Here is a 14,731-nt window from a genome sequence, read left to right as displayed (position 1 = left end):
AAATAACTGCTGGAAAGCTGATTTGGGTTAGAGTGCTGGCAAGTAGGACTCAGTGGCCCCAAATATCTTCTACTTTAGAGCAATGAGAAAATTTCTAGCAAAGAGGGTGTCATTAAATAAAAATGTCTACCATTAAGTACATTAGTCCATTTATGTACTAGGTGCTGTGCTAAGAACATGGATCACATGCATCATTTAATGAAATTTAATTCTCAACACTGATATTATTTATGGCTAGGAGAAGTCCTGTGGTTTTCCCCAGCTTGAGCTAATGTTGACTTGGGCCTTTGGGACTGACTAAAAGCAATCTGTCATCATCACTGTTGATTGATTAAGTATCAATGTCATTTTTTACTGCAGTGTCCCAGCTCAAAGAACAAATATCACACATTTTATAGCTGGTGAGCTATCAGATTTTTTTTTTTTAAATGTGGACTTCTTTATTGATTACTTCTGAAGCCCTTGAGACAAAACCAGAGAAGTAAGAAAAACCCTAATATTGGGGCACAGCCACGAAACTTGGGCTATGTAACTTTGGATAAACTAATAACATTTCTTAGTCTAAAATTTTTTATCTATAAAATATGGGATTTGGAATGTGAGATCTTTTCTGGCCCCTCTAGCTGAAAATCTATGCTCCTATGTTTTAAAGCCCTGAGAGCTATTACTGTTTCTTCTATACTGATTTATCTGATTCCTGAGACTGTCACTTATGAATAAGGGATCAAGTATGAATTAAATCAATCAACCAAGGACCAGGACACCTGATGTTCCAGAAACCAGCCCAGCAGTTGTTTCTTTCTGTTTCTCTCTCTTCTCAATTAGAAAATGTCTTCACTTTTTCTAAGTGACAACAAATGTAATATGCTTGATTTCAAGTGCCATGAGCACAGTCTATGTAAACAGAATATCATCGCTAACTTGGATAAAGTTCCCAAGCATATTGTTGCAGAAAACCAAGTTACAGGATATGTACAACGTAATGGCATTTATAGAATACATATAACAATTGTGTGGGCATGTATATATATGGGTGTGTGTAAACAAAAATGCAAAAAAAATGATTAGAGGTCAAAGGTTTATTTATAACACTTTTTTTTACAGGAAGATATGCTATTTTCTATTTTAACATTTAAAAGCAATAAAAAACACGGCTTTTTGTTGGTAGTACAGTATTTGCTATTGTTAGTATTATTGAAACCAATGATCATATCTTTAAGAATGGACCAGAAGAAATCAGTCAGCTATAAGAAGAGATCTGGTTGGTGCTTGTATGGTGGGAAGGGTGTTGGGCGTTAGAAGTGAGTTACAAGATGGGCAGCGTGATATAGAAGAATGATTGCTGTATTTCAGGCATTTGAGTACTGGCCTTGTTTTTTGCTGTTTCTTGATTTGTCTTCTAAGGTATTTGGTGCAGGTTATTTTGGAATGTGGGCCTTGGCTGCACTTCCCATCAACTTGCTAAAGCTGTCTCAACTCTGTCAGGTGAGGGAAGCCTTACTCCACTGTCTTTCCTGAGAGCTGTGGCTATTTCTTAACTCTCTACAAGGACTTCCAAATGCTAGTGAATTCTCTAGGTATGATAACCTAAATAAGTAACAATGAAGTGAATACTTCAGTATCTCCACATACTTGGACTTTAAGGAAAACTATGTTGCTTTGAGGAAAGAGACTGAGAATGTACTTATTTTGATGAAAAGGAAAGATGACTTTGTGCTTATGAAATTGAGGACAAGCATGGTTGTGGGGTGTGTCTTTGTGTGATATGTGTTTCTTGGATGCTGGAAGAGTATCGTACCCTCCATTATAGTTCATTGAGGCTCTACAGCAATTAATAGAAAATTTTTAAAAACCTTCTGTATTCATTATTTCACTTTATCCTTGTAGCAGTCTTACAGATTAATGTACACAATTATATGAAGAGGAATCTAGAGACCAGAGAAATTAAACAATTTACTAAAGGATATGCAAGTGACAGAACAGAGCTGGAGATCTACGCCAGTGAATCCCATTATCAACCTCCCAATACTTAAGAGCCCTGCTGCAAGCTGAGCTCTCAGAGGGTGTGGCCTGGTGAAACCGTTGCATGCATAGGATTGTAGGGGTTAAAGGAAGCAGGATACAGGTAGCATTCTGCTCCCACATGATAGATCCACAAGAAATGGTGGATGTTATTGTTATTATGTTTTACTCCAATTATTCAAATTTCAGGAAACATTGAAGGACAACCCTCCTGAGTTTGATGAGATTCTCTAACATGATTCTTTCTGCAAAGGCTCTCCTTCCTTCATGCCACCTCACACTTTTCCCCCTTCATTTCGGGTACCTTGATGAGCATAATTGACATCTCAAGCTCTGGTGGCTACCACTGGAGACCTGTTGTGAAGTTGCCCAAATAGTTTGGAGCCCCTGACAAAGATAAAGGGCTCTGGCCTTAGCTGTTCCAGGAGGCAGTGATGTGTGTCTGAATAAACTAAGTTTAATCACACAGAGTCATAGTTGGTGCAGTTTATCAGTGACATAGCATCAAATAAATGACTCCTGGAGAACAGCTCATTCTAAAGCCAGCTGCTTTTATTGCTGAACTCTGATTTCACTATAATTAATAAGAATGTGCTTTCCCATCTTTGGAGATGAGAACAGCATCTCAAAGCCCTCCCACTCCTAGCATTGTCTTGCCATTAATCTATAGGACTCAAGGTGGTTCCATTTCATCAATACCCTGTGGCTTGTGAAACAACTGTCCTGCATGGATAAAGAGGTAGATAATCCTTAGGTCATTGTAAGACCCAGTCTCCTGCTGCTGAAGAGAATATAGCTTCAGGATAACACTGGTAATAATTCAACACCCACCCCCTTACCTAGTAAGGCCTCATGTACTTCACACTCTCAGTGCTCTGAAAACAATTCACTGCCACTGAAAAGGGGAGACATTTCTCTCAAGAATGAATCTAATTTTTCTACATAGCTGAGGCCTAAATTCCATGTTCTTTGGATTTTGCCTGTGAGTGTCCCTCTGGGCTTGGCCACATTATATTTTGTCTTGCTTATGTCTTTTATTACGTAAGTAATATATTCTCAAATAAAGATTCAGATAATACAGAAGTATATGGAGAAAAACATGGAAGTCTTTCTCTTTTCTCCTTCCCCATTTTCATTCCTTATTCCAGAGATAGTGTCATGTTTTTAAACATAAATAATTTAGCATTCTTTAGAATAAAGTTCAAATTATATACATATATATATATCTTTTTGCAACTTGTACATATCTTTTTGCAACTTGTTTTTTCCACTCATCCTTATGTTTATTCATATGGATAAATACAACTTCATTTATTTTTTTGCTGTATGGTCTTCTGTTATGTGAACATATCACAAATTACCTAGACATTCTTCCCCTGGGGAATGTTAATCATCTCCAATACTGGCTCTGACAAAGAAAATTGTAATGATCATTCTTATGCATATTGTTTTGTGTAAGACTTAAGTTTCTTCAGAGTACTCACCCATGTGTGGAATTTCTGGATTGTGAAATTTCTGGATTGCGGATTGTAGTTTATGTGCTATTCAGCTTTAACAAATACTGCTATTTGCAGATATAATTTTAATAATTCTTTTTTTTACACATTCCTCAACATTTGGTATTGTCAGACACTTAACTTTTCCCTGTGATTTTTTGCATTAACTTGCATTTCCCTAGTTGCCAGTGAAGTTGTGAAAAGTTTCAATGTTTTTATTAGACATTGATATTTCTTATTCAGTGAATTGCCTATCTATACCATTTGCTAATTTTTAATTATCAGAATAACATCTGACACAAAGCACTTACTACATGTGTCTAAGGGCTGTTCATATATAAAGTCACTGAATCTTCACAAGAATCATTTGAAAGAACTCAACCTAGCTCATATAAATAGTAAGTGGCCAAACTGGCTTCAAGTCCAGAAAATTTCCTGTGTTTCTCATTAGTTTTAATAATTTGAATATAAGTCATTTGGATTTTCTAAAACCTATAATTAGAATTTCAGTGAAGTCGTCTTTTCCAAGACTTACACCTTCATTTAATTTTCTTATGATTCTTTACTTCTTTTTATGGTCCTTGCCTGATACTGAAATCCAGGCTTTACTTGCCCCTTAAAATGATTGGGGAGCATTTCCTTCTTTTGAATATATATTCTTTCTGATATTTTGCATAATATTAGGATTATCTGTTCCTTAAATATTTGGTAGAACTTGTTCGTAAAGGCATCTGGGCCTTTTTTCACTCCCCCAGTAGGTAAACTTTAAATTACCGATTTATTTCTTAGACAGTTTTGGTCTAGTCTTGTTTATGTATATTTCATTTTGATAAATTACATGTTCTTTAGAAAAGTGTCCATTTGTTCTGTGTTCATGTTTATTAATGTAATTTTTTCATATTACATAAATTTTACTTTAACATTGCAAAAATTTTAAACCCATTGAAGAATATAGAAAAATGATATAAGTCATATAATTCCACCAAATTAAACAGGTTAGCAAATATTTGCCATATTTGCTTCAGATTTTTTACTCACTCTCAGAGAAAGGAAGATGAAGGGAGAGAGGGAAGGAGGGAGAGAGGAAGGAAAAAAGGGTGAGAGGAGGAAAGGAAGAAAAAGGGGAGGGAAGGAAGGAAGGAAGAAAATATTACAGATACAGCTGGAGATACCCCTTTACATTCTATTTTAATCTTTTTTTCCTGAGATAACCCCATCCTGAAGCAAGTGTACACTACATTCCTGTATTATTTTCATAGCTCCACTGTATATTTATATATGCATCTTTAAATAACATACACTATTATGTTGTGGGGTAAGCCATATGTGAGAGCTAGAGGCAAGGATTTCCTGGGAACCAAATTAATCCCTTTTTAAAAAAATAGTCTTTTATTTTTATCACATATGAATGTATTCTTAACAATATACTATTTAGCTTTCCTTATAATTGGGTATTATGCTGTATATAGTCTTCTGCAACTTGCTTGTGTCACTCAAATTATATTTCTAAGAATTGCATATGTTTTTCACATAGTTACATTCATGTTTCACTACTGAATAATATTTTTGTGTTTATTTTTCCAGCTTCTTGATATTATGAACAAATGTCCCTAAAGAGACACCTTTCTTTCCTTGCTCCCTTTTCTTTATTAGAGAGTACTTATTGAATACTAACATGCCAGGCACTATTCTAAAAAGTGAGGATATAGTAGTAGAAAACCCAAAGATCTTTGTCTTTGAAGCCTAGATTCTAGAGGGTAAAATAGCTAATAAACAAGCATATGAATAAAATATGTAGTCTGTTATATGGAGATAAATACTAAGGGAAAGGAGAATTCCAAGCAGAGAGGAGCAAGTTCAAGGATCTTAAGGTAGGAGCATGCCTGGTGTGCTCAAGAGCCTGCAGGGAGGCCAGCGTGGCTGAAAGTGTTCAAGATGGAGAGTGGATCCAGCAAACCCACTATTGGGTATATATCCAAAAGAAATGAGATCAGTATGTTGAAGAGACATTCTGCCCTCTCATGTTTATTGCAGCACTATTCACAATGGACAAGATATATATAAAAAAGAAGGAAGTCCTGTCATTTGCGACAACATGGATGAACCTGTAAGACATTACGTTAAGTAAGCCAGGCATAGAAGGACAAATATCATATGATCTCATTCAAATGTGGAATCTAAAAAAGTTGATCCCAGAGAAGTAGAAAATAGAATGGCAGTCACCAGATGCTGGAGTGGTTGGAGTCAGGGATGTGGAGATGTTGGTCAAAGGATATAAAATTACAGTTAGATAGGAATAAATTGGAGACCTACTTTATAGCATGGTGACTATAACTAATGACAATATATTGTACTGTCCTGCATAATGACATTTTAGTCAATGATAGATTGAATATAGAATGGTGATCCAATAAGATTATAACAGAGCTGAAAAATTCCTATCCTTGTCCTTTTCCAGTAGGGCAAGATGTGGAGGTAGAAGACAGTGATGATAATAATCCTGACCCCATGTAGGCTTAGGCTAATGTGTATGTTTGTGTGTTTTTAACAAAAAGTTTAAAAAGTAAAAAAAGAAAAATTCATAGAAAAATTATTGTAGAATAAGAATATAAAGAAAATATTTTTGTACAGCTAATTGTTTTGAGCTGTGTTATGGAAAACTGAAAACATTTTTTTAAAATTTAAAAAGTTTATAAAGAAATTAGAGTAAGCTATGGTTAATGTATTATTGAAGAAATTTTTAAAATGAATCCAGTGTAGCCTAAGTGTACAGTGTTTATAAGGTCTACAGTACTGAATGGGAATGTGCCAGGCCTTCACATTCATACATTACTCACTCATTGACTCACCCGGAGCAACTTTTAGTCCTGCAAGCTCCATTCTTGGTAAGTGCAATGTATAGGTGTACCACTTTTTATTTTTTATACCCTATTTTTACTGTACCTTTTCTATGTTTAGATAGCCTTAGATAAACAAATACTTACTATTGTGTTCCAATTGCCTGCAGTATTCTGTAGAGTAACATGCTGTACAGGTAACCTAGGGGCAATAGGCTCTACTGTATGGCCTAGGTGTGTAGCAGGCTATACCATCAGGTCTATGTAAGTCTACTCTATAATGTTTATACAAGGACAAAAATCACCTAATGATGCATTTCTCAGAATGTATTCCCATCATTAAGCAATGCATGACTGTATTCTTGAAAAATGTGAACAGAGTGGATGTCACGTCCTCTCGCCACAAAAATAACTGTGAGATAATGCATATGTTAATTATCCAGACTTAACCATTCCACAATGTATATATACTTCAAAATATAATGTCATGCACAATAAATACATATACTTTTATCTTTAAAAAATAGAAAAATAAGAAAGATATGAAGCGTGACCAAAGACCCCGTTAGAGAAGTAGGAGGTAGAAAGAGCAGAGAGAGAATGCGGGTCTGCAGATCATGGAGGGCCTTGCAAGTGAAATGACGATTTCTATCAGCATCTCTTGGGCTGCTGAGAAAAGTCTGTAGGAGCTAGAGTAGAAGCAGAGACACCAGTTAGGAATCCAGATGTGATATGATGGTGGCTTAGCCATATTATATCTCACTTGTTTCTTGCAACAGCCTGTAAGGTAAATATATACCCATTTTACCAGTGAAGAGTTGAGGTTCCTGTGGGGTCAGTAGGCTCTCTATCTAACTCACTGTCACATATCCTGTTTGTGGTAGAGTAGGACTTAAACCTGTTTGACTTAAACCTGTGTTTGACTATTTATATTCCCAGAAATATTTCATGCTTACAGCAAAACTATTTTGCCTCATTTAAAACCAAAACCACTAACATGGTATCTGGTCCAAATAATCATGGAGTAGATTATTGGAACCTGGAATTTTGTTGAGAATCCCAGCTGTATTGTTTCGGCTTTCGAATACTCATATCTACATAAGGAAGATGTATCATCGAAAGGAAAACTTAACCCAAAGCATAGCTAAGATACCATCAGAACTGTGACAGCTACAGTTCTCTACAGGTACCACCCTCAAAGATTACTCTGTGATTACATGACTGTAATTAGATTCATTGAGGAACATCTTTTTTTTTTCTGTTTACTACACTCAAACTTAGAAAGGGCCGTGACACTTTGTTGCCCTCCAGATTCAATTTTTGTAATTGCCCATTAAGGGTGATTGCTAACAATGTTTAATCAATGGAATTTTAAATGGGATTTCGTGGTTTAGGATTTCAAAGTCTTCTATAAATCTTAGGGAGTCACTGTTGCATGGTATATTTGATAGTGTGGTCTTTGCGGAATTCATATGGTGTCATGAAGATTTGAAGCAGAGAGGAAACTGAAAAATTACTTAATGCACTACCTTTATTTTATAAATGAACAAAGTGAGGAAAAGAGGGGCCGTTGGCTTAAAGTTATTCATTGTTTCAGAACTGAGCAAAGATGTTGTGAGAGACCCTCTAATATATCTGAAGAAAAAGTCTTTAGATATCAGATTGGCATGACTGTCTTACTCTCTGGATGTGTGACCCTGGGAATGTTATCTGAACTTTATAAACCTCAGTTTCTTCGTTTGTAAATTCTGGGTAATAACTATCTTGCAGAATACCTGAGGAAAATTATAAATGTTTCAAAAGCACCCAGGTAGGACTCTAAGTACTAGCTATAATTTATAATGCTTTTTCAGCTCAACCGTCTTTTCAACTCTACTTTCTAAATTACTCGCCTCCAAGTCTCAGTCTAAGCCAAACTTTAAGCCTCATCCACAATGACAAACAAATCAGCTTTGACCCATCTACTTATAATTCAGATAGGTATTTTAGATACATAATCTTGAAATGATGTATTTTTTTTTTGTTTTTTTTTTTTTTTTTTTATTATACTTTAGGGTTTTAGGGTACATGTGCACAATGTGCAGGTTTGTTACATATGTATCCATGTGCCATGTTGATTTCCTGCACCCATTAACTCGTCATTTAGCATTAGGTGTATCTCCTAATGCTGTCCCTCCCCCCTCCCCCCACCCCACAACAGTCCCCGGGGCGTGATGTTCCCCTTCCTGTGTCCATGAGTTCTCATTGTTCAATTCCCACCTATGAGTGAGAACATGTGGTGTTTGGTTTTTTGTCCTTGCGATAGTTTACTGAGAAAGATGTTTTCCAGTTTCATCCATGTCCCTACAAAGGACACGAACTCATCATTTTTTATGGCTGCATAGTATTCCATGGTGTATATGTGCCACATTTTCTTAATCCAGTCTATCATTGTTGGACATTTGGGTTGGTTCCAAGTCTTTGCTGTTGTGAATAGTGCCGCAATAAACATACGTGTGCATGTGTCTTTATAGCAGCATGATTTATAGTCCTTTGGGTATATACCCAGTAATGGGATGGCTGGGTCAAATGGTATTTCTAGTTCTAGATCCCTGAGGAATCACCACACTGACTTCCACAATGGTTGAACTAGTTTACAGTCCCACCAACAGTGTAAAAGTGTTCCTATTTCTCCACATCCTCTCCAGCACCTGTTGTTTCCTGATTTGGGCCTAGGCTCCAAAGACAAAGGAAAAAGTGGCCAGCATTGATTATACTTAGGAACATCCCAGTGAAGAAAATGCAGGGACAAAGACTTCTTTCACATATGTGCCCAGAAAGGATTTTTGACTTCAGTGCTGCAAGTATTTGGGCTATCTACTTTCTAAATGGGTGTTCAGTATGGCATTCGATTGCAATGAAGTAGACTAGAGAGATTTCCCTTGGGTGCTAGAATGAGAAATTATCAAATTAACAACTTGGAAGCACACTTACCAACGCTTCACAGTAAAAATGACTCCTTGTTTTTCCAACATCTGCCTTTAGAGCTACTGTTCTCCAGAACAAATCATAATTGTGATAGAGGGGGATGCATTTGAATGATGTCTTGAGAGCATACAGTGTTGCTGGAGGAAGTCTGAAAATTGAAGAGTACTTAGCCAGGGGGAACATTTTGTCTTTTCTGCTTTTAAAATGAAAATGCTGCTGAATGAAACCAGCTACGGCTCAGCAAAAGTCTCACTGGATAGTCCTTGGTGGGAGTACTATGATATGAGGGCAGGAGAGAGCTTTCTATATTTGGTTTGCCAAGAGTTTGAGATTCTTGGGTATTGACACACTTACCAAACCCCTAAGAAATAGAAGATAAACCAGGAGGTTGATATACTGATTTACAGTGAAGTGAATGCTTTTCCAATGATTAGAGTAACTTATTCAGTCTCCAGAACATCTTCTCCTTGATGTCATAGTATCTGGTACACCAAATTCATGATCATGAAGTTGCTTTGAAGTCATGGAGTCAAAACAAAAGCAAATTGTCTTGAAAAATATGTCCAAGTTGTACATCAGCCTAATGAATGATGAGCCATGCCTGCTCTATAACAGGTAAGGGCTTGTTATGGACTGGAAACTGTCTGCTCAGGGATGTATTCAGGAAGGCTCCACACAGGCCACTCAACTTCCTTAACATAAGTCTTTCTTTGTATAAGTTATAGAAAAAAGAATTCCTTCATAGCTTAGTTAATTACTGGCAGCCTATGCTTATCTTAAGGGCTTCCCAAATTCAACAACGTGTTCACAAACCACTTTTAAAAAATTAAAAATTTTCTTGCTACATAATAGTTGTACACATTATGGGGTACTTGTGTGATATTTTGATACAAGTATACAAGTGGAGTGCAGATATCTGTTTGGTATACTGACTTTTGTTTTCAAACCACTTCTGAATCAATGGTATTGAATCTTAATAGTTTCCTTCTCTAGGAATGACTTTATCTCTAAATCCTGGGAACCAGTATTCACTGTAAACTACTAAGTTGACTGCTTGGCTTTAAGTATGGAAGTCTTACATTCGGACATCGTGGTGATATTAGTGGGGCTTTCAAGTTTTACACTTGCTGGAACAAATACCAGAAATGGTGGGAAGGAGGGAGTGAGGACACACGAGCTTTAGGTGTAATAAAGCGAAGTAACTATTGTTTTACTGACTAGCAGCTGCATTTAAAACCCTGAGGAAGGTCTGTCTCAGGCTTAATGGTTGTCAGTTACATGCCCAGGGAGCATCCGATTATGAACATGGCAAATTATAACAGCAGCATCTTGAAAAACAACAGGGCGAGCCCCATAATTTCTGTATGTAACTGAGGTATCATATTGACCAGAGTGTCTCTCTAGCTGCTGGGAGGCCAAAGAGCTGAAATTCAAAGTCCAGTTACAGCAAACAGTCCACTCTTACGTGAGTTACTTTGCCTGGGAAACCACCAGTTTGACTTTAGCCTTTGCATCCTTTTGGAAAATCTGAGTCCCCAAAACACAAACAAAACAAAATAAACAGAAGACAGAAAACCTCCATACCCTAAGGTCCATAGTCCTGAGCAAAGGTGAAGGGAGATGTTATGTTGATGTTCAAAGGGAATGGATACAGCCCTCAGCAAATCACATGTGTATTGCCAATGTGCTGGAAAGGAACTCTCAGTACTTAGAAAGGTCAAATGTGGCAACTGACGGATCCTGATTAATGGCTGTATTACTTTTTTTTGACAAGAAACATGATCAAAGGATTCTTTAGTGAAGCCTAAAAAGGGGCAACCAAGCAAGGGTGTTCTTGTTGCCACTAAAATAGAAGATTCAATGATTGTTGAAGTCATGCAATTTCAGGGTATTGTAACATTTGCATTATTATACATCACAGACTATATTTCTGCTATAATTTAAAAATTATTAAAATAATCTCATTGGTGTTTTCGCCAGAATAGCATCATAGTTTGTGATTGTTTCTGGCTCTGGTATTGAGGGATAATTTACACAGGGGATGAGTGTAACTGAATTCTTCACTCCTCCAACTCCAGGTCTACTTGCTCCTCTCCTGCTTTCTTCTAAATAATGTCTTACCAGAACTAATGGAAAAATTATCCTGTTCTTAATGATTCCCATCTGGTTATATATAAGTAATCAATCAAATTCTGCCAAAAATTAGCAAATATATTTCATCTTTAAAAATAGACATGACAGATAGTTGCTAGCTGGTAGGTTTGCTGGAGAACACTCACAGGAGACTAGTTTTTCCCAAGCTACACTTAGAAGCAGCAGAGAACATTTAAACCTTACAGATAGTACTTACTAGCTCTGTGTCTTTAGGCATATTATTTAGTCCCTGTGAGCCCTGCTTCTTCACCTCTAAAAGGTGAGTCACAATAATCATTTATATGGAGGCTAATTGTGAAGATTAAGTGATGTAACAGAGGTTGAATACTTAGCACAGTAGTCTACCTTTTCCATGGTTTTAGCTACTTGTAGTCAACCACAGTCTGAAAATATTAAATGGAAAGTTCCAGAAAGAAACAATTCATAAGTTGTAAGTTGTGCACCTGTCTGAGTAGCATGATGAAATGTCTTACAATTCCACTCCATTCCCCTCAGGATGTGAATCATCCCTTTGTCTAGTGTACCCTCACTCTATATACTACCTCCCCCTTAGTCACTTAGTATTCATCTTGATGATAAGATCAACCGTTGGGAGAATGTAGTGCTTGTGTTCAAGTAATCTTTACTTTATTAATGGCTCCAAAGTACAAGAGGAGTGATTCTGGCACATTGTTATAATTGTTTTATTTTGTTATTGGTTATTGTTATTAATCTCTTATGCTGTACCTAAAATTAAACTTTTATCATAGGTATGTATGTACAGGAAAAGCATAGAACCTATAGAGTTTGGTGCTATGTGAGGTTTTGGGCATCCACTGAGGGTTTTGGAAGGTACTGTCCAAGGATAAGGGGGAATTACTGTATAGGACTATTTATGCAATGGGTGCCAAATAAATACTCTGCACATCTTCCCTCCAAGGACTACTGTCTCATTCAAGCTTCAAAAGTTGACAAAGAACAATTAAATGAGAGTTATAAAAAGCAAAGCAAAATATATCTCTGAATCTTTTTATTGTTGAAACCCAATCATGATGGGTACTTGCTAGTTTTTCTAAAATATGGTTATGACCTTATTAGCATAGAAAAAAAATTTGGGTGGTTTGATTTGCCATGTTTTGTTTGTAACAAGAAAATAATTTGTATTTTTATTTAAAATATCTTGCAAGGAATCAGACATCAAGAATATTTACTCAATAGCTGCTTGACTGGTACCATTAGACCTCCTTCCAGAGTGGCCTGGCTGTTCTGATCTGTAACACCAAGTATCACACATTGTGACTCATCTTTCCACAGTGAAAGAGATGTGGGAACAATTTCTTTCCCTCTCTAGGTGAAGTCTCTGTCATTTCAGTGACACCTGGAAATGGGTGGAGTGTTCAGGTGTTTCAGCAGAACTTTTTCTATCACCGGAGGAATCTGGCCTTTCTGTCTTTTCCTAGGTTCACCCTGGTTGTCCTTTTATTCTCTTCACTCTCCTTACTCATTTTCATCTTGGGTTTGTGGATTAAGAAGAGGGGAGGGCATGGAGTAGGAGAGAGACATATCCTGAACTCTATGGCATCTATTTCCCCCTATTCTTTACTTGTAGTACTTGGGGCTCTTCCTGCTGGTTTGTCAGAACTGGATACAGACACCTTGGGCATTTCTAAGCTTGTCTGGGCACAGGAGCAGCCATGGGTTTGGAGAAATATGATCATTTGAGCCACCCTTCCTTCCCAGCTCATGCTAAATTACATAGCATTGTAAACATTTGTTACATTTAATTTTTGTTGCCAAATGCATTTTCTTAAGTATGGGAAAATGTGCCTGAAAATTTGTGTTTTGTTAAAGAGTGATAATTCAATAAAAGATTTTAGCCTGCTCAATTCTATAATACTTAAAATACTCAGTGATGAGGATTTAAAATGCTAGTAACCAAGCAGCTCAAGATAAAACAAAAGACTTTTTGGGTTTGCTTTCATCTTTTTATTCTTGTGAGCATTTATCTTTCAGAAAGATTTAAAGAGATTTGCCCTTTAATATAATTTTAATATTTTGAGATCTAATTGAGTATAAAAAAGGTAAGTATTGTCTTCTCACTGAACTCTGCTCTGTGTGGGCATTTGAGGAATATGTAGGATTATTGATGAAGACAGTTAGAAAGCTGGCATGTAGGAATAAATGCTACATCTCTTACCCTTTGGCTGACAGAAGCCAGTCGCATCTTCAGAACACGTTTTCTTACCCTGAACCAAGGTTTGTGCCTCCAAAACTTTTTTTTTTTCTTTTAAATAAAATATAGCCAAGCTGCAGCTCTTTGTGATGTTTCACACAAAGTCAAGTAAAGAAGACACTTTCATTGTGCCCCATCACACAAGCAGCCATATTTAAGCTACAAGCTAGGACTGCAGAGGCACAGTTTGTTTTTCTCTCCTCTACCCATTCTGTCCTCTGCTGCCAGTCCCATGCCTATTCCCACATGGATGCCTCCTCTCTTAGCCTACTCCCATCATGAGCTCCATGGACAGGTATAGCTTTGCCGGCCCCACTGCCCCCCCACCCTCTGTTGCTCATGTTACCCATTTGCCATTTCTCATTGCTCTTCTAGCTAGACCCTTCACTCACTGCTTCTGCCCTTATTCGAGCTGTGTCTTCACTCTTGCATGTCCATCTTGGGATTTGTTCTGCTCTTCTTGTTCAGGACCAAAGTATCTTTGCTTAGGAAAGCATACCTATGATATTAGCATAGCCTGTATAGTTCTCAGTGTTTTAAGAAATCATCAATTTTTTCCTTTTGTGATTGAGGCCAGGAGAAGCAGGAAGCCCTTTTAGTATAGGGATGTCCTGAGTCTTTGGAAGTCAAGCTCATCAAGTTTTCCTCCATTCTGTTGTGAGCAAGCATTAGCTTCCTGGTTGTTGAAGAGTTTCTGTATCTGAGCAGCTGAATATGTTGGGTAAGGGAAGAGATCAGGTAAAGAATATTATTGAAGATGAAGCAGGGCCTCCTGAGAGGGACCTTCAGCTATTTCTTTGCAGCTCAGCACTAGGCAGGTCTTTCCATGGTGTGCTGGAAAGTGGAAATCCCAATGTGCTGCTTCCCAAGAACTCCTTGATGTTTTGATTCAACCTGATCAGTTAGTTCTGGTTTGGCAAGGTTGACTTGTGTTAGCAGCAAATTTCATCCAGAAATCTCCCCGATGAACATGCACTGTGTTCTCTGGACTAGAAGGGCCTAATGTTTTGATATTTAGAGTCCTGAAAGTGAATAGAATCTTC

This window comes from Symphalangus syndactylus, chromosome 14 (assembly GCF_028878055.3).
Source record: "Symphalangus syndactylus isolate Jambi chromosome 14, NHGRI_mSymSyn1-v2.1_pri, whole genome shotgun sequence".
Taxonomy (NCBI): Eukaryota; Metazoa; Chordata; class Mammalia; order Primates; family Hylobatidae; genus Symphalangus; species Symphalangus syndactylus.
Note: the sequence above shows the minus strand (reverse complement) of the source record.